Raw genomic sequence first — 26585 nt, forward strand, 5'->3', positions numbered from 1 at the left:
AATCTAATTTTTCTTCTTTCCTTTTTCAGTATTTACATTTACACTTTTCCTTTTCAAACCCATAAAATTTTATCTAATGTGACATGGTATATAAGGATAATAAATATTTGTCGCATCAACAATTGCTCTTAATAAAATTACTTCTCATTGCAATTCTTTTAAATTGATTTGAAAATTATTATTTAAAAAAAACATAATTGCAATAAAATATTGTGAAATTCATCACTAACCCTGTTAACAGATTATAATCTTTATGCACATTTTCTATTTGCAGCTCGTTATCACAAGTTAAATCAATTATTGGGATCTCGCGTTCCATGATAATATCTGAAAAAGAAAAAAATAATAAATATGTGTTCCACTCAAAATAAACTAACATATAACGTAGATTACAGAGTCCCGACATTATTTTCGCTTTTATCGTGAAGGTCTAATGAACAAGCAGTTAGTTTTTCATGCAATACAAACCACATTTCTTAAGATTCTCTATAATGTATATATTTACATTTCTTTCAAGCAAGAACAGTACAATTTTATCGTATATATTCCGTCATTATCCGTAAGTCAGTTGTTGCAACTGAAAAGTTTTGTTTTCATTCTGCCTCTCCCTATTTTCTTCTTCTATCATGTTAAAATTCATTCTAAACCAAGGTCTTAACTTCCTGCTCTCGATTGTCTTAGCTATAGTGCTCTCAACGGGTCGGGTCGGGTCGGGTTGAAGACCGACCCGACCCGACCCGTGACCCGACCCGATGACCCGACTCGACTGACCCGAACCGTGATCCGATCTGATTGACCTGACCCGATAACCCGACCCGAGCTGACCCGGTTGACCCGACCTGAATATCCCGACCTGAGCTCTGACCCGATCCGAGTCGGGTCGGGTCGGGTCAACCCGGCCCGTTTGAGAGCACTATGGTCACGACACTGGGTAAACGCCAAAATGCACTCACATTGGGAATTAAACCCGGACCACGTGTACCGAAGTCTTACACGTTAACCACTAGCTAGATCAAGCGGGGGATTTGTATATGCATCTTAATGAATATTTGGCACTTTTGAGGTTTAGTTATTTCTTTTTGTAACTGATACGAATGTCCGACGTGGGAGAATTTTTTTCTTGCTTTAGTTCTATGTGACGAAATTTTTCTTCAAGGTCAATGTTCTCACCTGCTTGGACGGCAGGGGGTCTTCTCGGAAGGCAGTAGCAAGAGTATCTTGGCGGAGACAAAAGGAAATCGTTTAACTACAATAATAAGGGTTGAGGAAACGGGAGAACAACTGTGATTTTTTCCAACCCTTCAACTTTTATTCCAAAATAGGTTCCTATGATTCCGGGACCCGTGCCACTTTGATTTTTCTTTCTCGGCAATTAAAACATATTTTACAGTATATATAGTTGCACGTAAGAAGATACATAATATGAATTTTGTAATTTAAAATTTAAAAATACAGTATGATAATTAATTATAAAGTACTAATTTTATTTCATCGCTTTCAGCCCAACAAATGAAATTCAAACAATTCGCTCCCTGGGTCTTGGTCTTCAATACTGCGTCTTATCCTTTGTCTTGCAGTCAAGTCTTTGTCCTGCATTTCGTAGTCTTGGTTATCTTTCATGCTATACAAGAGCCAAGAATGCTCGCCTCATCGGTACAAATGAAGACCAAGTGTGATTTTGATTATGGTCTTTCATACTAGTATACGGAAAGCAAGAAAATACGCTCATCGCTACTTGGTGATCACCAAAACAAGGCCAAGAGCAAGATTACTATGCACTTCGTCTTGCATATCCAATCTTTATCTTGTTCTTGTATCGGTGTCCTTGGGCTTCGTGAAATAAAATGAAATATTCAGTTTAAGGTCCCTCGATTCTGCACCTCGATTCCACCATGAGAAATGAATGAAATGGTGGAATGAAGAAAGTGGGAGCAAACAGGAGAACCCCGAGAAAACTCACTACACGGCGTTTCTCACCACAAAGCCCACTTAGCACAAGCTGGGATCGAACCATGGACACCATCAGTGGCGGAACCAAGGGAGGGCCAAGGGGGCCAGGCCCCCTTGCTCAAATTCTTGGCCCCCTAGTGCCCCCCCACACACAGATGATGCTATTGTAGGTCGACAAACGGTGAGTTGCCAGTGGGTGAAACTACTTCCAAAACATCTCTCGACAACAAAGTTACGAACTGCAGAATACCGTTGCGTTCCGGATAAAATAGCTCCACTCGTTTTAGTTTGTAGTACGGGAAGATCTAATTCACGGAAATCTGTGGAATGCTTGCATTGATCTCGCCACCTGGACATTCATTTTAACCTCTGTCCATTATCTAGTTATCTCCTTTGTTTTTGACAAACAACCAGAAAAATAGAAAATCAGTCGGCATTCTCATTCGCTTCAATGTTGAAAGTCATACTAAAATATGATATGCATACTTACAAATAACATGCACTGCAGTAAAACATTACACTTGTGTTGAACGAAAAAAGTCTTCGTACACTAAGTAATTGATTTCCATTGATTATGGCGACATAGAACAAATGCATAGCATCAATTAAATACTTTGGTATTATTATTATTATTATTATTATTATTATTATTATTATTATTATTATTATTATTATTATTATTATTATTATTATTATTATTATTATTATGAGTTTATCTACCAAACAACTATTTATTGATTAATAAAAATGATTAATCAATTATATTTAGTTACGTATGTTAGATGACTTCAGATTATATTATTTACTGACCGACAGTATCCCACGCTGTCGTATCTGTGCATAAGAGGTAAGTTCTAATATTTTCTTTGTAGAAGTTAAGTAAAAGAACCTCGAAATGCTTAATTACAATTTTATTTACACAAAGACAATTCTAACATACAAGATGATATTAACGATGCTATTTGCATATACGAGTTGCTTGTCACAAAAACTAATTACGCTAAAAAACTAAAACTATGCTCAGACTGTCTTTCTTAGCTAACTTTTACAAGTGGTAGCAATTGAAACTCACATGAGTATATGGCAGGGTGGATTGATTTAAATCAGTCTGATTTAAATCACGATTTAAATCAAGATTTAAATCACTTGATTTTTTAAATAAAAATCGTTGATTTAAATCGAATTCCGAAATAAATTAATTTAAAGTGAAAATAAGTAAAATCCCGTTTCTGTTCTGTTATTTCGATTATGGAAGTTAATAATCACAATACAATGAGACTCAGATGTACAGTATAGTATGAAAACAAGTGTCATGCAGAGGATGATTAGGGAAAATCCCGTTTTGAACAGGTAACGGAGCAATCCTGCTTTCTTCTTTTCGTGACATTGGGTTTGGGTTTTAAAATCGTTAACTATTTCAACGGGGAAATCACCATCGACATTTAAGACGAAAATTCTTTTTTCTGCGTGTCTGTTTGTTTGTTCCCAGATAATAGGGCGTATTTAGAGGGGTCCTATCCCCTCTCCAAAAATTGTTTTGTTAATTTTATAACTAGGCGAAACTTATGTATTTCATGCCGCAAGCTAGTTCTGCGTTTTTAAAAATAGGCCCCTGCCAAATATCAGTAACTTTTGTGAAAAAAAGGGTCATTTTGATAAACGTTGCTGTACTTTTTCCTTAATGCTTAACCTTTTAAATTATATCACCTATTTTTGGGTGATAGGGTAGAATCTTCATTATTCGATTTAAAAAGTACCAATAAGGCTTTTTACTTCGTTTTATTCAAGACTGGAGGCATTTTAGAACACGTTACATATGCTTTCACGCCTTTCTGCGTTGAGGCATAGTGTGTGATGACGTCATAAATTTAGAAAGATATATTTTGTTATGGGTATTATTTTTTGGTGGGTTACATTTTGCATTAAGAAGACTGAAATTTTGCACACTCGTTCAGTGCACCCCTTAATAATTTTCAGATGTTTTCAGATCCCTGTGGGGTCCAGAGGGGCAAAAATGTTTTTTTAACAAAAAATTTAACAGAGGATATTTTTAACAAAAAATAGCTTTTTTTCGTGATTTTCCCGCCTCAGATGGAGACATATGAATGGTATCGTTTGAAAGGCTGTTCTATTCTGAAGAAAATCATGTACATCCTATGCTCCTAGGATAAATAGGGATGTCTCAGGAAACTGTTACCTGAGATTCTGTTTTATATGGGAATCTGGGGTATTTGGGGAATATTTTTCGCGGGCTTACTTTTGCACCTACAAAATTGAAATTTTGCACATTTACTCAGTGGACCCCTCAGTATTTTTCAGATTTGTTTCAGATCTCTGCCTTAAAACGGGGGGAGGTGTCCACAGAGGTAAAATTTATATATATATATATATATATATATATATATATATATATATATATATAAATATAAATATAAACAGAAAATTCCTTTTTTCGTGATTTACCCGCCCCAGATACATGATGGAGACGTTTGAAGGGTACCGTTTGAAACTATTTTATTCTGAAGAAAATAATGTACAAATCATGATACTAGGATAAATAGGGATGTCTGAGGAAATTTTTATATTACATCCGGGTCATTTCGGGCATTGTGGGAATGTTCTTAGCTCGTTTCCTCACCCTTACTACTCAAGATAGAAGCTTGAAATTTTGTACACACATTTAGTACACCCCTTAGTATTTCCCAGTTGATTTTGAGATCTGTGCGTAACACAGGCGAATCCAGAGGGGATCACTTTTTTTAAAAAAAAGAAAAAATGCCGATTACTCTCAAAATTTGCCGCTTCAGAGACATGATAGGGAAATGTGAATGTTACCATTTCAAAAGCTGTTCTGTTCTAAAAAGAGTGATGTATGTACCATTATCCTAGGATAAATAGGGATGATGCTGTAGCTGCTTGACTGAAAGTCTATAATTTACCTTTTAAAAAAGCCATAATTTAAAAGGGTTAAGAAACATTGTTTGGGATTGATATAGGTTAACGATTTGGGATAATTCAAAATTCAACCGCAATACTTTCACTTAAATGGCATAATTAGCATTTAATACTAATTCCTAATGCTTTTTCTTCAGTTCGCGATTTGTATTATACGAGGAGAAAGATTTGATTTAAATCAAAAAAATCGATTTAAATAAAAAAAATCAACAAAAATGATTTTTTTAAAAAAAAATCATGATTTTTTTCCACCCTGGTATATGGTAACTTCTCACCCGAAGTCCAAGGTTAATCTCTTTGCACATGGCTAAAAAAAAGAAAAAAAGAACGTCTCTGTTGCTTCCGTTTTTACTCTCCCCCTCTGCCAGCCTGAATCCCCATTATATTACCAAATGTTATCAATCTTTAATTTCAAATTAAGTGCTTTATGATTTTTTTACAATTATAAAGTCTCATTAGTTTCTATCACCGTTGTCCCTTAGGACAAGTTATTATAACAAAGGAAAAACATATTAATGGTTTCTCTCGATTACTTTTCAAGGCTTTTTCTTATAATTCACTTAAGCACTATCACATTTTTTTTTTTTTTTTTTTTTACAAATTATCATATCCATTTATTCCTTTTTTTCATAAAATCTGTTTTCAACACATTATATTATCATGCGGTATTAAAACAAATCTGGAACTTCTGATATTTATTTACTTCCATCATTCCATCCGGAAAATTAGTGTGATCTGTACACGAGGGAATGTTTTTAGGCTGCTAAAATTAAGATTACTGGTGCCATGCTATAACTTTGAGTTTCGCCTTATCTCAAGTAGATGCAGACATGTCAGAAGGTTTGATCCTTGTAGATACACTAGTCAAACGCTGTCCAAGATGAGGTCTGGTAAATATGACTCTCATCAAACGATATTCGAACAAATTTATCAAGAATGTTTGGAGATGTGCAAAGAAAATGGTCTCGAATTCCAGATCCGGAAACAAATAGAATATAGGGGTTCCTCGTGGAAACGAACTAGACATCCGCCATCGAAATATCATAAATTCATTTTGGATGAATTTTTCCCTCCATTAGATGCAGAAAACGAATTTTCTAGAGATAATATATCTATCAAGAGACATTTTTCTCCCTACTATTGATAGACAATCTCTGATATGGAAAACCGCTTTATATCATGTTGCAAAATCATTAGATCAATCACCATTCTACATCCAAAAAGTAAAAACTTTTTTAAATTACAACATTGTCGAGCCTATAACCCAGCATTATGGAGTGATCTGCAAACATTAAAGTGAGAACTCAAAATCCTTCCAAACACAATTAATAGAGCAACCCAAAAGCATAAAGAGCATATAAAGCATAACAGCAATTTACACATATGGTTGGTACCTTGAACATGATTGTGATTGTCCAAGGGTCCAGAAGAAACTAGTTTTAAAAGCATAATTTTATAAAATAAAGCATAAAGCATAATTTAAAATATATAGCACAATTCTTGGAAAATTCTCTTTAACTGAAAGTTTAACATACTTGTTAATATTTTTTAAAACCAATATTTACAATGCAAAATCATTGAGAACATAACAATGCAACAACGAAAAGCTTATTTTCATTTCTGTAAACTTTTCGGTGTAATTCTTTGATGTGGAGAAAAGAAAAAAGTAAAAGAAGAAATTTTTCCGACAACAATGAATAGTATGCAAGAACTCCATACTATATTGTTATGTTTACTTTTTGAACTTAAGCACTTTCTGTACTTTTTGGTGGCATCTTTTACTTTCCCTTTCTGTATATATGTACCTGCAAGGCGCACACAAATTATAGAAAAAAATTATTCGAGCAAAGCACATCTCTTTACAATGAATTAAGTAGAAAGTTCATTAAATATGAGAGAAACTAGTTGCAAAAAAATATCAATAAATAGATCAAGATATTTAGAATTTTTAATGTATAATAAATATTATACATTATACACGATTAATGTAAAATAATCATTGAAATTAACAATAAAGCATAATTTTAAAAAAGCATAATTAAACAAGAAATAAAGCATAGTGGGGGTTGCTCTAACAATTAAGTTGTATGAAGACGAGAAGAAAACCAAAGCTGATTCCTTAACGAATTTCGTTGATCTTCTTTGTGTCTACAAAAACGCATTCTTAGAAACCTACAAGCTAGGTATCATCTCTGTGATTATATCAGTTTCTAGTGCTACATGTGAAAGGTAATTCTCTTCTTTGAAAAGATTAAAGACTTGTATACGCAATTGAATGACTCATGACAGGTTGAAAAACTTAGTGTTACTTTATATTGAGAAGAAAATTGCTAAATCGTTAGATCTTTAACAAGTTGTGGATATATTTGCTGCTGCCCACAGGAATAGAAAGATCCTCTTCAAGTAGAGGCATGAACCTATAAGTTATTTTCTTTACCTGTAAAAGTGTGTTTGCTTCCACTTAAGTCAACCAGCTACACATATTTTAAACGCCATGATTAAACAACTATTTACTTATATTAGAAATCAATTGCATTAATGAATCGCAGTTGTTTTATGTAGCCTACTAAATTCTTATATTTTCACTGTTTTCCAAAGAGTAAAATCATGAACAACAAAGATGGAAACATTCACCTTGAATACACACTCACACACACACACACACACACACACACATATATATATATATATATATATATATATATATATATATATATATATATATATATATATATATATATATATATTGGAGATGGTCTCCTCAAAATCTTCTTGGGCCCTTCATTGCCCTCCCTGAAAAAAAACTCTAGCTACACTACTGGACGCCATGCACCAGAGATAAATTCTCTACCACTGAGCCACCGCGGTCCTGCTTGGGCTTGGTCGTCCATATCCAATATCACTTTTGGCGTTGCTTAAACAACTTCTAGTTTTGTTCTAAATCCAGACTCCATATTGGCGTAGATGTTAATATTACAGTCGATTAGTAAAATCAATCTTCCACATTTAAAAATTAAAGTACACACAAGTAGAAAAATAAGCATTTACCATAAAAACACTAGCTGCAAGTGTTCAAAATAGATTTATGGTTTCTATAAAATCAATTGAAAATTGCTATTTTTAATTAGGCAGCTAGTGACAGCAGCTTTCGACTCCAGCCGAGTTTAAACTCAACCTAAACTCAGTTGACCAAAGCGAACTGACCCGACCCGATAACCCGACCCGAGCTGACCCGACCCGAGCTGACCCGATTGACTCGACCCGAATAACCAGACCCGAGCTGACCCGACTGACCTGACCCGACCCGTTTGAAAGCACTACTAGCTATCAGTATCTTCACGAAGTTTTTTGTCCACTTTCATTGCACAGTTAAAGCAATTCTTTTGCATTTGTTTCCTATATCCCACTACCTTTTCATTCCTAATCTCGAATATATTTTTTTCAAATTCATACGGATGAATACTAAGAATTTTATCATTCTTACGTTCTTCATTATCTAAGGAAAAGTCAATACTTCTTTTAATAACTGTCTCGCAGTGGTTTAGAGATACCACGTTTATCTTCAGTGCATGGAGTCCTCGATTCTATTCCGACAAAATATCCTATCGTTTCACTAACTAACTAACTCTATGGTTTTTGGAACCCGAAGGTTCAATGCCGCATTTACAAAAGCTCTCCACCGACTTCTATCCTTAGCCAACTGGATCCTGTTTCTAATTTGTATTCCTATCTCTGCCAGATCCATCTTAATATTGTCCTCCCATCTGTGCCTAGGTCTTCCTAATGGTCGTTTTCCGATTGGTCTTCCAGTAAAGACTTTGAAAGCGTTTCTACTTTCTTCCATCCTAGCTACTTGACCTGCCCACTTAAGCCTCCTAGACTTGATGACCCTAATAATGTTTGATAAACTGTATAAATTATGTAGTTCCTTGTTATGAAGTTTCTGGCATTCCCCATTCCGTTTCTCTTGGGTCCGAACATTTGTCTCGGGATCTTGTTCTCAAATACTTTCAGTCTATGTTCTTCTTTCAGAGTAAGCGACCATGTTTCGTAACCATATAGAACAGCAGGCCTGATTATCGTTTCATATGTTTTAAGCTTCAAATTCCTCGATAGAATTCGCGACGACAAGAGATTTTGAACTGAATAATAACATGAATTCCCTGCTTTTAGTCGACATTTAATTTCTTCGTGAATATGATTTTCGTCTGTTAATATTGATCCTAGATATTTGAAACTATCCACTTTTCAAAAGCATTATTTAATATTTTAACGCATCTATAATTTGCTGTATTACGGTCCCGACGCACTCATTTACTTCTAATCCCGAGTCACTGCAAGCGTTTAATAAGATCTTTGCATTTCTTTCTATTGTTCTCCTATCATCCCCTATTAGATTTACATCATCAGCATAACCTGGTGAATACCATTCATCTCTAGGACCTGGTTGTAATGTTTGATTTTCCTTATAGCGTATTCCAGAACAAAGTTGAATAATAATGGCGTCAACGCATCTCCTGGCTTCAGGCCATTTTCGACGTGAAAGCTCGTGGACAAAAATTTTCCTACCCGGGCTTTACTTTGGGATTCATTTGAACATATCTTAATTAATCTAATTAGTTTTCTCGGTATTCCAAGTTCTGTAAAAACGCTGTACAATGTTGTTATCCTAACCGAGTCGTAGGCCTTTATATAAAATCAATAAATAGTTGATGTACCAGGGTATTCTATTCCTACTTCTTTTCGAGTATTTGGCGAATAGTAAATATTTGGTCGATAGTTGATCGATTTCGTCTAAATCCGCACCGATAATCCCCAATAATTTTATCTGCGTATGGGGTCAATCTTGCTAATTGAATATTTGAAAGGATTTTTTAGGATCTTGACAGAAGAAAGATGCCTCGATAATTATTACAGTCAGTTTTGTCGCCTTTCTTGTGAATTGGAACAATAATTGATTCTTTCCACTCTTGTGGCAATTCTTCCTTGTTCCAGATAAGAAGAATGAGTTTGTGTATCTTGTTCCACAATTTTTTGCCTCCAGCTAAAATTAACTCAGCCGGAATTTCATCTACACCCGGAGATTTGTGTTTCATTAATTTCTTTAAAACGGTTTCTATTTGTATTCAGTTAGGTTCTGGAATATACGGTTCTGCGGTGTGCATCTCGTTTGCTCCATGCACATTAGTTTTTGGCTGCGTGGTTAGCAAATAATCAAAGAAATCTTTCCATCTTTTTAAGATGCTATCTGTATCAGTGAGAACTGTTCCGTCAGCTTCCTTTAATATATATGCACAAGGTTGGTAAATAACCTTTCTTAAATTCGTTGATTCCCTTATACATGTCCCGAATGATTTTCTTTTTACTGTTATCTTCGAGTTCCTTTCGAGTTCCTGTTGTTCTTCGAGTTTATTTTAGCTTTCAAAAAATCGTGTTTCGTTGTTCTAAAAGTTTTGAAAGTTTCCCGCTTGATGTCTACGAAATTTTGTGTAGTTATTTCATTTGGATTTTGTAGCCACCGTAATTTTGCCTGTTTTCTCTTCTCTGTTAGTTTAATGCATTCCTGTGGAACCATAGTTTGTTCCTATGTATTTCCTCGTGTCCCAATTTTTCTTTTGCTGAAATCTTAATACTATTTCTAATTTCAATCCAAGTGTCCTCAACACTAGTGCACTCCGAATCTTCAAAAGCCGAGAATCTATTAGAAACTTCAATCTGGTATTCCTCTTACCTGGCTCTCATCTAATTTCTTTAAATTAAATCTCTCCGTTTTCGGACATTGAATATTTCTTTTATACAACGAAATTCTCTCTCTTATTATCGCTGCTACCAGGTAGTGATCAGTGTCACAATCAGTCCATCTAAACGACCGGACATCAATTTCCTTCTTCAATGTACTAAAACGTGATCAATTTGATTGTGTTTTTCCGTCTGGTGATGTCCATGTGTATTTATGAACGTCGCGATGTGGGAATGTTGTACTCTTCACGATTAGGTTTTTGGGTGTTGCAAAGTTCACGAATCTAACACCGTTGTCATTACTATCCTTGTACAGAATTTCGTTCTCTATAATCGGTTTGAAAATATCCTCTCGTCCTACTTTCGCATTGAGATCCCTAATAGAATTTTCATATGGTATCGTGGGAGTTGGTTAAATATCCGTTCCACTTCTTCGTAAAAAAATATCCGTCCATTTCTTTCTATCGTCATCCTTATCTTCTGTTGGTTCATGTACATTTAAAACAATAATTTCACACCAGCGACCCTCAAGAGTAATAAAAGAAACTCTGTCATTAACTAATTTAACCCACTTAATTGCTGGTAATATTCGTTTGTGAACGAAGAACCCTGTTCCTAATTGGTGGTTTTTATTTGCTTCCCCGTAAAAGAAATTAAAATTTCCGGAATTAACAGATCCATTTCCTTCCCACCTAATTTTCTGAACTCCTACTAGGTCCATCCTGTATTTCTCTAACTCACTCGTTACGGTTTTTAACGCGCCTGCCCTATAAAGACTTCTAGTATTCCATGTTCCAAATCTCATGTATATTTTCTTTTGCTGAGGTCGTCCCAAGTTATTGGTTCTTGTCCGAGGCTTTTGTGAATGTTTCTGAACAAGTGCCTTTTTATACAGGATGAGGTTGTTAGCCTTACCTAAACCCCCAAGCTGGAGGATTACTCCTATTCTTCTGTCCGCGACTGCTTATTTAGTATATTCGCAGCTAACCTCTATATCTAGTGGCGTTCTCCTCGATCCGCAACCTGAGGACGCGGCATGCCGTGGTGACAGAAACCCACGTTACACGGTCTATCGCTTTACAACGAAACAAAAAGTTTTGGATCTGATATAAATTGTGGTGGAAAAACACATTGCCCGTGAATTTTCTCCCACACTCATTCCAATGTTTCTACTTACTTAGAAACTAAGCTTACGTTAAACTAAAACATACTGGACAAAATCTCTCTCATCAATACGTAAATAAGGGATCCCATGTGGGCTGCGGTGAATCAATGGTCGAGAGCTCAACTCTGACGTCTGAGGGCCTTGGTTCGATCTCAGCTCTCACTTGTGTGCGTGGATTTATCTTCGATGTTCGTATCACTTTCTCCACTTCAACATTTCATTCAATTCACATCATTACCGCCTCCTTTTGCCTAATCGACATAGGCGTGCGACGTTAAACTGAAAGATTTCATTTTCAGTAATTAACTCTATGACTAATTAAAACTGGAGGCGACATTCACCATAGCTCTCCATTGACTTCTATCCTTAGTCAAGTGAATTCAGTTTCTACAAAGTCCAACTTAATATCGGTCTTCCATCTACACCTAGATCTTCCTAATGGTCGTTTATTTTTTATTATTGAACTTTCACTCAAAACTTTAAATACGTGCTTTTTATTCTGATTACATGACATAATAAGATGGCAATAGTGATTGATGAGCCAACGATGTTTACTAAAGGCTATAAATGATTTTGTTCTTGTTATGAAGTTACGTCATTTCCGTTTCAGAGTTCAAATATTTTAGCTAGTATTCTTCCTTAGGGTAAGTGAGCATGTTTTACATCAATACAATACAAAAGGTATGATTATCGTTTTGTATATATTTTAAACTTCTGCGGAAACAAAAGATTTTAAACTGACATGAATTCCACGGTTTTAGTTGTTTTACTTTATAAATAAAAATGTATTATAAAATAAATTAAAATGATTTAAAAAATAAGAATAAAAGAATTAAAATGATGATGATGCTACTATTGTGTTTTGTATGATGTTCCCTTTCCTTGAGACTATAGACTGTGCTGAATGTATCACTGACTAGTGACACCGAACCTACTGGGCCCGTATGGGCTCGTCATCAACAGTCACTGATACACTCACCAAGCCAATCATCTACGGAAAATAGAACTCAAATCTTGCCCAAAAATGTAAAGATTCCAAAGTCTCCTCCATCTCAACTCACAGTCCGGTATCCAGGCCTGCAGTTCATTATCCACATCCCATCCGGAAATAGGTTGTGAACCACGACTACAGACACAGGACATCGACCTACGAGTGGAGCTGGCAATGAGCACAATGAAGATCTTGATGTTGTCTGTAAAAGCCCTATCTAAATAAAAAAAAATCTTACAAATCCCAAAACAGAATTTTGTCGTGCAACAAAAAAATCCAAACTGAGATTTTGATTTAAAACTGATAAAATAAGATATTTCTACAGATTCGGTTGTTTCCAACCCCGGTCGCACTAAGGAAAGTCTCTTCCCTCAATTCACAGCTATTCTCATTTTCCCATTAAAGTTATTCTGTACGTACTGCTCTTTGCTTTGATCATGCTTCATTTACATACCAAAACATAACTGTAACTCAAGACTTCTATTACTTAAAACTACAAGATAATTTTATTCTGTTCTTGAAAAGAAAGAGGTTTTCACGGCTAGTAAATTTTATTTGACATTCTTTATGTAAGTGGATTTGAACAAGAAAATTTTATAAAAAGGATCTTTACACATGCATGTTCTGACATACCCATCTGAATTGAGCTGAAAGAAACTAACATTAAAGATTTTCTAACTTTCAGAGCCGAAACATTATTTACTTTTGTTTAGTTTTCACAAATATTCCTAAAATATTCATATTCTTTTATATTCTTCACATTTATAAATATTCGCATCAGATCGACACAGAACAAATGAAAATCAACAAAATATAAACACCTCATACTATTAAAACTTCACTACATAATATTGTGGTTGGCTATTTTACTTCCTTCTTTTCATTTTAGTGTTCAAACCTTCTGTGCATTGAAATTGTGGCCGGCATAGAGGATTTACGCTTTTCGCTACCTCTCTTGAGGCTCGGACCCACTGAACAAATTAGCACAGGTAAACACTCATAGAAAATATTGTCACAACTTAAACCTAAAATCCCTATCCTAACCTAGCTACACTATACAAACTTAACCTAAGAAAGAAAAAAAAAAGTCATACACATATTCATGAAGCACCATTCTCATTTATGTATTTATGTTGATTTTTCTGCCATATTATGACCAAAGACGTAGTGGCTATTTTCTTTAGTGTCGCTCTGAAATTCTAATTTCCTTCAATTTTTTTAAACATTTCTACTAGCATTCAACTGTATATTTAAAACTCCCTCGATGGGTATCAGAGTAACATGACAGATATTCAACCTATTGACGATAGTATCCTGCTATCGGTACGCAAATTTGATGTACCCTTGTACTAAACTCTAGCCGTGACTTCTGACACTTCCAAAATTACTATAATGTTTAGGATTGTTTAAAAGAAAACCAAAGAAAAACATCATGCCAAATTATACAAATTAATTTCGAGCAGTACTACCGAAAATGAACAATTTGGAGGTTGTAGGGAATCTAAACATTTCTTTCACTGGGGGAAAATGTGTGTGTGGTACACACATTTTCTTGTTGTTATGACAATCGCTCTGCGTTGAGATAATTCTAGCTTTCTTCCCCCCCCCCCATTGAATGAATTCACGATGTCACATTGTCCAGACCCGTATATGAGAGGTGTTGGGGAAAACTTAATGCATTTAGCACATCATGTTAATATTTTACACAAGCACAAGAAACCACACTACTAATGTTATGCCACAAAACATTGATTTCGAGGTTGGAGTTTCTAAACGATTTCCTTTTGACTTTCCTAGTTACACTTACTTGATTATCCAACGATGAGCCGAAACCTATTAACCAGAGTATGTTACCATAATATCTTTCCACCTGATTCTAGAAAGAATCATTTACGGTGGTTTCAAAAATTGACATAGCTGCGAGATATCCAAACGAATTCTCCTTCTGCAGATCTGGCTTACTAAACTCACCTCTTCTTCTCGTCACTACTCACCAAAATCAAGACAAGAGTCTTTGCCACCGTCTTTACTGCAATTCCTCGCTGTTGAAGAACGTAAAACTTACTGGAAGCACCATTCCATACAAGTACTAACTGATACCAAACGAAGAACAATTCACAGTTTTAGAAATATTAGTTAATTTCACAATTAGTTATAGACGACGATCACTGCACGCCTGTCTCCTGTAATGGCTGAAGATGTAAGACAAAGAACAATGAGAAGATGATCCCTAATTGGAAGATAATTGTGACGTAACTATCGGATGATAGGCTTCGGTGCTGAGATCAAAGAAAGCCGAAAATCTCTGCCACAGCTGTGATTGCGGATTATCCAATCAAAAATTTACTCCGAAAACAAAGAGATGCACCAAGAAGAAATTATGGCTGACTTTCTTAATTTGGAATTTTGAAGAAAATTTACGAAATTAAAATTTTAGTTTTCTTGTGAAGATTCCCTATGCCGAAATATCTATAAAAATAAACTGAAAACCATTAAAAAGCTAAAATATACACTTATTTTCTAAGATAATGTTATATTTTTGGCTAAATACGTAAAAATATATAAAATATAATTACTAATCATGAATTCTTCATTTAATTCTCGTTGAAACGATTTACTTAACTGAAATTACGCAAAATTTGCGACCTACAGTTTCCTACTACAAAATAAAACATGTTTTCTGATATTCTAAATAAAATTAAAATTCCCTTTCAATATACAAGGTGCCCAAAAGCACCGGGCCATGTTACGTTATGCCGAGCATAATGTAACATCCTCCGGGAACTTCGGAGAAAAAAAATCTGAACTTTGAGTTCTTCTTAAGTTGATTTTTTTTTACTACAAAAATGCTGAAGATTATATAAGACAAAACAAAATTTTTAATTTGAATAAATTCTCGATCCTAAACACAACTATACATACACCCTATATAATATGATAATATCTTAACCTAATCTTAACCTATAAACTAAGTTTTTTTTCATCCTTCTAATAATTCTTTTCTTTTCTCTTCAGAACAGCGGAACAGTTTCAGATTGTCATAACTCTGTAGTCCTATGTTTTCTCCCTTCAGAGTTTGCAATCTCGCTGAATTTCGAGTTAAGGATACAACTTTATACGGTCCAACATAGGTATTCATAAATTTGGCGAATACCTTCTTCGGTATTGACGACACATGGTGAGTTTTCACCATCACCAAAGAATTTTCTGTGTTGGTATCTTGTTGTTTCCGCAGCTTTCTTTCCTTCTTCGGTACTGCTGCCGGAATAGAGACTACAAATTTCTTGTCTTCTTTTATTTGCACAGTCTCTTTGGGCCAAATGAAGTTTTCTTTGAAGCTCTTGGATGCTGAATACGACAAGAAACGCTCTGCTGGAGTACATTCGAGAGCATCACACCAAGAGTGATTGCACAAATCTTGGGCGGCATTTAGAAAATTACTCCATTTGGACTGGTTGTCACTGCAATATAGGCGGAGAATGCGATGAAGGTCACGATGTCTGCGTTCGATAATGCCATGAGAGGCCGAATGGTATGGCGTGGTAAGTATATGTTTTATCCGGTGTTTTTGACAAAACTCTTTCCAGACGCCCGACAAGAACTGCGGACCTTGGTCACTCACCAAATACTTCGGGTATGGTAGCTGATAATAATATCTCTTCTCAAGGACCGCCACAATCTCTCTTGTGTGTGCCGTCCGAAGAGGGAAGAAACACACAAAACGACTGTAGACGTCCAGGATGGACAAGATATATTTATATCCCTGGCTCTTAGGAAGAGGCCCGACCAGATCGAGGCATTGCTTTTCAAAGGAAGAAGACGCCTCAACATGACAGGGCTCCTTTCTAATCACCCTGTAGGAGTACTTGGTTCGTGCACAAAGAAGGCACTCTTGAATATACTTTGTAAAAGTCTCACGCATACCTCTCCAATGGAACATGGCTTTAGCGAACGACAAACATCGCTTCACTCCAAAATGGCCTTTGTTGTGGATTGCCGAAACAATATTTTTCACTGAGCTGGAAGGAATGACCAGCAACCAAACAGAATTTTGAAAATTTCTAACGTAAACCAAATTATTCTCCACACGTACCCTAGTATTGTTTTGACACCCTTTCCAAATGGTATGTAATTTTTTACAATACGGATCTTTCCGCTGTTCTCGCTTCAGTTCCGCGACATTCAAGAAGTCAGTGTCCTCCGCGGTCAAGAAATTTACAAAATGATCCTCTTCTGCCTGAGGAATTTCTGGAGGATAACGACTCAATAGGTCAGCGATTTCATTGTCAGAGCCTTTGATGTGAACAAACTGCAGGTCGAAACGTTGCAGTTTGAGCAGAAGACGAGTAGTTCGAGCATCTACGTTTTTCAAACTGAAAGCATATGTGACTGCCGCATTGTCACAGTGGACCGTAGTCGTCGACCTAAAATGAAGTATGAAAATTTTTCACAGAGGAAAAGAACTGCAGCTAATTCCAACTGGAACACTGACAAAGAGGCCTCGTGCGGTTTTATTCGCCGACTCGCATACGCAATAACCTCCGGATCATCCTGTCCCGGGGGATATTGTGCCACGTAGCCGGCCAATGACTCCGCAGAGGCATCGGTGAACAAATGAAAATCAAAACCGAAATCCGGTTGCGCAAGTGCGGGAGGACTACTTAAAAGTTCTCTCAGCTGATCAAATTTTTCCAGTAACTCCGGAGAGTATTCAATCTTTCGATCCTTTTTCAGAAGATCATAGAATGGAGCTGTTAACCCAACAAAGTCAGGGAAATGTCGCTTTCGCCATCCCACGAGACCAAGAAATCTTCGTAAAGCTTTCTTAGTTCGCGGAAGAGGAAAGTGACGGATGGCCTCGTTACTCTTTGGATTAATTTTGACTGATGATCCCGAAATAATGTGTCCAAGGAAAGGAATTTGTAACTGAAGAAAATTGCACTTTTGAAAATTGAGCGAAAGATTTGCCGAACGAAGAGTTTCAAAGACCTTTTCCAGATGTTGAAAATGCTCGTCAATACATGATGAAAAACAAAGGACGTCATCAAGATACACAATGAGAAAATTTTTGAAAGGTTCTAAGCCGAAAAAAGTATGCATGACTGATTGGAAAACTGCTGGAGATGATTTCAAACCCATGGTTAGGCGTGTCATTTGATATTGACGACCTTTATAAATGAAACTAACATATTTGTAGGAGTCTGGATGGATTGGAACACTGTGATATGACTGCGTAAAGTCCAACGAGGAAAAGATGGTGGCACCACTGACTCGTGCGATCAGATCATTGATCGGCTCGACCTGAATCCTTGGCGCAATCACGCGCTCGTTGATTCCACGCAAATCCATCACCGGTCTCAGATCCCCAGACGCCTTACGAACCACATGTACAGGGCATCTGTAAGGTGAAGGACCTTCTATGATAATTCCAAGTTTCAACCATTTGTCCAGCACTTGTTCGAATTCCTTCTGGAGGTGAACAGGTATAGGATACAACTTTCCTACCACGGGAACATCGTCTGAAAGCTGTATTCTATACGGCTCAACCTTCACGACTCTGGGATTCTCTGTGAAGAGACAACGAAACCTGAGTAACAACGAAAATAATCGATTCCTAGAATCTGCATCTATCGGTTCTTTGAGAAACAAAATTTTGAATTTCTTCTTTGGTAATAGATGGTTGATATAGTCTTCCTCTTTATCCGATGATACCTCTGCAACGGTGACTTGGCAACAATGCTGCTGTTCCATGCTAATGGAGATGGTCTGTCCTGAATCAGTCTCAAGAGAGACTTTTTTCTTTTTGCAATTTGGAAGAACATGATACCTAATGAAAAAGGGGAAACCTAGAATACAATCTGTTTTTAATTTCTGAATCACATATACTGAAACCTCGAAAACGTAACCTTGAATGGTAAAATTTAGAATTTGAAAACCTTTGACCTGAAAAGATTCGTCTCCTGCGAAACCTCGTAATGAAAAGTTGGATTTTGGACGAAGCTTAGCAGATGGATAAATTTCCTTGATCCTCCTCCAAACGTCTCCAGACAACAAATTCATATCCGCTCCAGAATCCAGGATACAGACTAAAGTCAAACTCCCAACTGAACAAGTTAACGTAGGTGAAGGATAAGTTAAAAGAATACCTTTCTCCGCACTGGAGTCACACTCCTTCTCGTCGATCACGAAACGAATCGAGAACAGAGGCGTGCCCAATTTTGTCTCCCGATTTTTGGAATTAGCCAAAACATTGAATTTTGAATCTGGAGGGTTTGTATCAAAATCGAATGAGGTTGTAACCAAATTGGAATTTTGACTACTCGCTAACTGATCTTGTTCTTTTTGGGGAGTTGAGGAATCCACATCGTAGTCCACACTCTCCCCTAATGAGGGCTGCGATATGCATTTCCCAAACTATTCCCGTTCGATTCCGGTGGCTGAGCCATCGTAGGTACAAATGTCGGATATTGCGGAGGCCAGCCAGTGGACATCGCCATGTTCACTCCTGGGAAAGGAGTGGACGTGGGAGTCGACACTCCCCCTCCAGGAAGTAAATTCGGCGCATATCCCGGATAGACTTGCGCTCCTGTTGAGTTCATCACGTTTGGCGCGCATGTCTGAGATGTACCCCGCGGATACCCGTAACTCATCGCTGCTGGTTGGTAGCGTTGGTTGTACCCATACGGAGCATTCCGATTTCCATGGTCATCTCTTACCCAATTCGGCCTTCCATTATTGGGCCAAGGTCTTCGTGTCTGAAAGTTTCTTCTTCGACCCCTGTTTCTAGAAAATCGGTAATCTCTTTTTCCATTGGAATCTCCTTCATTCCTCTTTCCTTCGTCTTCCTCCGTCTGAGACAAAGTATCCCTGGTGGTTTGTTTTCCTGACTATTCGGCCTTCTTGACTACTTTTGCCTGACGCACCTGAAAACGTCTAAACTTTTTGTCAGTGACCGGTTCATTCGGCTCCGGATGTCCCTCAATCTCGGCTATTTTAACCATAAGGTGTTGTATGTTTTTCGGCTCAACAGCCCGCAGTAACTTTGCATCACCAGCTGGTAAACAGTCCAAGACAATTTCAATGAATTCGGTTTCATCCGGATGCTGTGCCACCGCATAATACTTCGCTACAATTTTCCAGGCAAAATCTGTCAACCGGTTGTATTTCGCTCTATCATACTTCATTCCTTGAATAAACTTCTTTTGCAATCTTTCCATCCTTGCCGAAAAATAGTGTTCCCGGAATAGACGCACAAAGTCTGCATAACTACTGATGTCTTTACAAACAGTCTGAAACCACGTCTTGGCCCCAGCTGTTAAGCAACAAGGTACCAAGGTTAGGCGTTCAAGTTCCGATGACGAAATTACATTAAACATTTGTTCTAAATTTTCTAAGAATGATCTAGCCAAACCGTATTCACCAGAGAATGTAGGTAAATGATTTAGTTCAGAAAGTCTTAAATTTAGAGTTCGCTTACCAAAGCCTTCCTCGCTTCTACTGGGGTTCACGGGAGAATTGTGGCCAACCGCGGGGCTCTTTGCACCCGAGTAATTTTGACCGAACATGGAATAATGTTGGTAATTTTGTCCAGAAGTTAAATTGTCTGGCATGGATACCACCGCTCGACCACACATTCCCTCCTGAACTCCAGCACACGACGGAGTCATGTCTGCTACATTACTAGAGGACACCACATAGGTCAACCGACACATGGTATTTGAAGATCCTGACACCTGAGGTGAAACTAACAATGGATTCGACCTCCTGGACAAAGCCTGACAACCTATTGTCTCAACACAGGATGTATTCGACTTGCTTAAGTTCGACATATGTGAGGGAAATTCAAATGGAAGGACATTTGTGCCGTGAATGCTGGTCGGCTGACAGACAGAGACAGTCACCGTGGGAATAGCACGAGTCTCCTCAACGGAAGAGACTGGTACATCCACTTGGATGTCTGACTCGGTCCCATCAGACTCGATCCCATCACAGACAACAAAGTCTCGCGATCGTTCTCGTCCATACCGTTTGTCTTTTCTTTGGTTTTGGTTCTCTTCTAATGTCTGAATTTTGGCTGATATGACCTCTGGGTACTTAGTTCGAGATGTGAGAACTCCTTAGTCAAGTCATCACATCGTCGATTCTGCGCCTCAACCGATAACCGGAGACCTTCCTCAACGGCATCTACCCGCGCGTCTATCTTACTCTGATAATTCCCAACAGATGTATACAAATCGCGAACTTCAGACCTAATAGCCTCTACATCTTCGTTTATATGAGCTACCTTCTCATTAATTATTTGCAACATTTCAAATTTAACATTATCGAATTTCTGGTTCATTGACTGAAAGTTACTATCTACCTTTTCGAATCTGTTATTCATATCCTGAAGATTATTACTAATATCCTGGAATTTACTGTCTACTTTCTCAAATTTTTCATTTAGCGTTAAAGTTAATGCCTGGCTGAAACGTTTCATCATAGCTGCAAAGTCAGTTAACGGTACATTAGAACCGGAAGCTACATTTCCTCGATTTCCTTCCTCTTTGTCAGATTCGTTCGGGCTACCCCGCGTTTCATGTTCACCTTACTCAGTATCTGTTTCCGATGACTTCGGAAGTGGCAACACTCTCACCTGTTTCGCCATGCAAGGCTTGCATAACCACGGTTCACTATTTTTATCTAACTCTTGGACTTGTTCATCAGACAAGTCATAGCATTGGGCATGCACCCATCGGAAGCAACTGTCACAGTATACACTGAACCCTGCGATTTCGTCACTACAACATATGTACTCGTTCGGATGACGAGATTCGTTACTAGACCTGCTACCAGCAGACATCTTCACTTTCATTAAATTTGTTTTCCTCAACATCACGCACATACAGATCCAGAAGTGACCATGAATCACTCAATGAGTCGATTCTCATAATGATCCCCATTACAAATACTTTGCTGTGATTGTTTGTTTTTTTTTTCCTTAGCACTCGCGTAGGATTGAAACAACAGAGATCCTGGATAAGGGTCGCCATTTTTACTTTATAAATAAAAAAAGTATTATAAAATAAATTAAAATGATTTTTAAAAAATAAGAATAAAAGAATTAAAATGATGATGCTACTATTGTGTTTTGTATGATGTTTCCTTTCCTTGAGTCTATAGGCTGTGCTGAATGTATCACTGACTAGTGACACCGAACCTACTGGGCCCGTATGGGCTTGTCATCAACAGTCACTGATACACTCACCAAGCCAATCATCTACGGAAAATAGAACTCAAATCTTGCCCAAAAATGTAAAGATTCCAAAGTCTCCTCCATCTCAACTCACAGTCCGGTATCCAGGCCTGCAGTTCATTATCCACATCCCATCCGGAAATAGGTTGTGAACCACGACTACAGACACAGGACATCGACCTACGAGTGGAGCTGGCAATGAGCACAATGAAGATCTTGATGTTGTCTGTAAAAGCCCTATCTAAATAAAAAAAATCTTACAAATCCCAAAACAGAATTTTGTCGTGCAACAAAAAAAATCCAAACTGAGATTTTGATTTAAAACTGATAAAATAAGATATTTCTACAGATTCGGTTGTTTCCAACCCCGGTCGCACTAAGGAAAGTCTCTTCCCTCAATTCACAGCTATTCTCATTTTCCCATTAAAGTTATTCTGTACGTACTGCTCTTTGCTTTGATCATGCTTCATTTACATACCAAAACATAACTGTAACTCAAGACTTCTATTACTTAAAACTACAAGATAATTTTATTCTGTTCTTGAAAAGAAAGAGGTTTTCACGGCTAGTAAATTTTATTTGACATTCTTTATGTAAGTGGATTTGAACAAGAAAATTTTATAAAAAGGATCTTTACACATGCATGTTCTGACATACCCATCTGAATTGAGCTGAAAGAAACTAACATTAAAGATTTTCTAACTTTCAGAGCCGAAACATTATTTACTTTTGTTTAGTTTTCACAAATATTCCTAAAATATTCATATTCTTTTATATTCTTCACATTTATAAATATTCGCATCAGATCGACACAGAACAAATGAAAATCAACAAAATATAAACACCTCATACTATTAAAACTTCACTACATAATATTGTGGTTGGCTATTTTACTTCCTTCTTTTCATTTTAGTGTTCAAACCTTCTGTGCATTGAAATTGTGGCCGGCATAGAGGATTTACGCTTTTCGCTACCTCTCTTGAGGCTCGGACCCACTGAACAAATTAGCACAGGTAAACACTCATAGAAAATATTGTCACAACTTAAACCTAAAATCCCTATCCTAACCTAGCTACACTATACAAACTTAACCTAAGAAAGAAAAAAAAAAGTCATACACATATTCATGAAGCACCATTCTCATTTATGTATTTATGTTGATTTTTCTGCCATATTATGACCAAAGACGTAGTGGCTATTTTCTTTAGTGTCGCTCTGAAATTCTAATTTCCTTCAATTTTTTTAAACATTTCTACTAGCATTCAACTGTATATTTAAAACTCCCTCGATGGGTATCAGAGTAACATGACAGATATTCAACCTATTGACGATAGTATCCTGCTATCGGTACGCAAATTTGATGTACCCTTGTACTAAACTCTAGCCGTGACTTCTGACACTTCCAAAATTACTATAATGTTTAGGATTGTTTAAAAGAAAACCAAAGAAAAACATCATGCCAAATTGTACAAATTAATTTCGAGCAGTACTACCGAAAATGAACAATTTGGAGGTTGTAGGGAATCTAAACATTTCTTTCACTGGGGGAAAATGTGTGTGTGGTACACACATTTTCTTGTTGTTATGACAATCGCTCTGCGTTGAGATAATTCTAGCTTTCTTCCCCCCCCCCATTGAATGAATTCACGATGTCACATTGTCCAGACCCGTATATGAGAGGTGTTGGGGAAAACTTAATGCATTTAGCACATCATGTTAATATTTTACACAAGCACAAGAAACCACACTACTAATGTTATGCCACAAAACATTGATTTCGAGGTTGGAGTTTCTAAACGATTTCCTTTTGACTTTCCTAGTTACACTTACTTGATTATCCAACGATGAGCCGAAACCTATTAACCAGAGTATGTTACCATAATATCTTTCCACCTGATTCTAGAAAGAATCATTTACGGTGGTTTCAAAAATTGACATAGCTGCGAGATATCCAAACGAATTCTCCTTCTGCAGATCTGGCTTACTAAACTCACCTCTTCTTCTCGTCACTACTCACCAAAATCAAGACAAGAGTCTTTGCCACCGTCTTTACTGCAATTCCTCGCTGTTGAAGAACGTAAAACTTACTGGAAGCACCATTCCATACAAGTACTAACTGATACCAAACGAAGAACAATTCAGTTTTAGAAATATTAGTCAATTTCACAATTTTGTTATAGACGACGATCACTGCACGCCTGTCTCCTGTAATGGCTGAAGATGTAAGACAAAGAACAATGAGAAGATGATCCCTAATTGGAAGATAATTGTGACGTAACTATCGGATGATAGGCTTCGGTGCTGAGATCAAAGAAAGCCGAAAATCTCTGCCACAGCTGTGATTGCGGATTATCCAATCAAAAATTTACTCCGAAAGCAAAGAGATGCACCAAGAAGAAATTATGGCTGACTTTCTTAATTTGGAATTTTGAAGAAAATTTACGAAATTAAAATTTTAGTTTTCTTGTGAAGATTCCCTATGCCGAAATATCTATAAAAATAAACTGAAAACCATTAAAAAGCTAAAACATACACTTATTTTCTAAGATAATGTTATATTTTTGGCTAAATACGTAAAAATATATAAAATATAATTACTAATAATGAATTCTTCATTTAATACTCGTTGAAACGATTTACTTAACTGAAATTACGCAAAATGTGCGACCTACAGTTTCCTACTACAAAATAAAACATGTTTTCTGATATTCTAAATAAAATTAAAATTCCCTTTCAATATACAAGGTGCCCAAAAGCACCGGGCCATGTTACGTTATGCCGAGCATAATGTAACAGTTGATATTTTTAAATCATTAGCTTCTCCTATGATATTAAATATTGAATAAAATAAAGAAGCCACCAGTTTGTTTTAAAACCGAAACATTGTCTAACAAAATAGTATACAGCACAAATCACTAACGTTACAAATAAGAAAAATCTGTTTCTTACCTGGCTATCTACAGAAGAAGCAACGATACAGCAATCAAATGATGTTCTGCGATGGAAGCTAAAACGAAAAATAAGTGTATTAGTTGTCTATAGTATGATGAACAATAAACACATAATACATATAACACAAAACTTCCTCCTAGCTAGCAAAAAGCTTCCTCCAGATATACAGTGTTAACATTTGATTTTCACATTTAAAAAATCCCTAATAACACGTAACAATGATGTCAGACTCTACAAAAATTCTGTTCGCCGAAAAAAATACTGGAAAGGTCGAATGTTTTATCTCCGCATATTTGATTAGGTTCGCCAAGTACTGTCTTACTCATCGCCCAGGCCATGCTACTACATAGAAACGCAAAATTTGGACCGAGCTTCTCCCTTGTCAAATATTATGAATGGCCTCACCAGCATTCATACTTACCCACCGCAACTCGCTCACACTCACTTGCCCTCACCTCCATTCATACTCACTCGACTTCACCCTCAAAAATACCCTTACACAGTTTTCTTCTTAAATATTTCTTGGACTAACAGTTTTCACCTTTATCACATATGCATATAAACAAATGTTGCCAAGCAAAGAAGAGACAATACAAATAACTTTCGAGATATTTTTCTACTTTTCGATCTTTTACATTCAATTCCATTTCTACTTTCAAATAATGGCAGAAAAAAATATATGGTTATAAAAAAATTCGATTTCGATATTTCTACTGTGGCACAGATTTCATTGCTATTACGCGCCGAAAAAGCGATTTTGAATATCTGTCTATCTATTCATTTCGATATATATACACATTGCCTCGGGATAATGCATTTTCACTAGGTATCGTGGCTAACGCTTACACCTAGATGCAAGTGCTCGCGTATTCGATTCCCGGTGTATGATCACTAAAAAATTATTTTCACTTTCGTTATCCCATAAAGTCTTGTTTAGTATAAAGAACACAAACGTCGGACGTTAAATTAAAAGTACGTTTCATTTATTCATCCACACCAGATTTTTACACTTAAAGTTTCATAAGATTCTACAAGTGCAGTTCGAATTTTATTCCACCTCCGGGAATAACAGTAGCTAATACAGGAAAATGAAATGCGATTTTCTTCGGTTGTAACGATTTTGTTTGTATTTCGTACATCAATATTTCATTAACAACGGTGTTCTGTGGTGTTAATTATTTCTCGGGGAAAAATCCAGAAGTAGTACCTAATTCTTAGTGTGTTCTTTGCAGGTTATTATCTCAAAATAAACTCAATCATTTTCTTTTTTATATTTCATAAATAAATGTTTGATTATTATAATAACCTGAAAATATGGCATAACTCATTTACTTCGAAAAATCCACAAGGAGAAATTTACTCTTGACAGTGAGGTCATTTCCATTGAGTTGGTTTGATTGGTTGAGTGCTTGAACTCCCCGTGATAAAATTCTGCGTACGTCAGTGTCAATTTTAATGTTACAGAGTCCCTGGCTGTACTAATATAGATTTGTAGTTCTACATTCTCTTTAGCATTTTGGTGATAATATATTCTTAGCATAGAAAATACTGGACTGCGGTGGCTCACTTCTGGTGTGTGCGGCCCCAGGTTCGATCCC

The 26585-nt window shown here is 36.6% G+C and overlaps 2 long non-coding RNA genes across 3 annotated transcripts in view; one reads left to right on the forward strand and one right to left on the reverse strand.

Annotated features, from left to right (window-relative positions):
* On the reverse strand, nucleotides 1–25470 carry LOC145665712 (uncharacterized). Its single transcript, XR_014127614.1, has 3 exons — nucleotides 25409–25470; nucleotides 24985–25042; nucleotides 1–327 (listed from the first exon to the last, which is right to left on the reverse strand). It is a non-coding gene; the product is annotated as an uncharacterized LOC145665712 (long non-coding RNA).
* Nucleotides 1–26585, forward strand: part of LOC145665713 (uncharacterized) — a 55498-nt gene that overhangs the window by 3940 nt on the left and 24973 nt on the right. The gene's annotated exons all lie outside the window — the stretch shown is intronic.

This window comes from Thermobia domestica, chromosome 12, assembly GCF_964235325.1.
Source record: "Thermobia domestica chromosome 12, izTheDome1.hap1.1, whole genome shotgun sequence".
Classification (NCBI taxonomy): Eukaryota; Metazoa; Arthropoda; class Insecta; order Zygentoma; family Lepismatidae; genus Thermobia; species Thermobia domestica.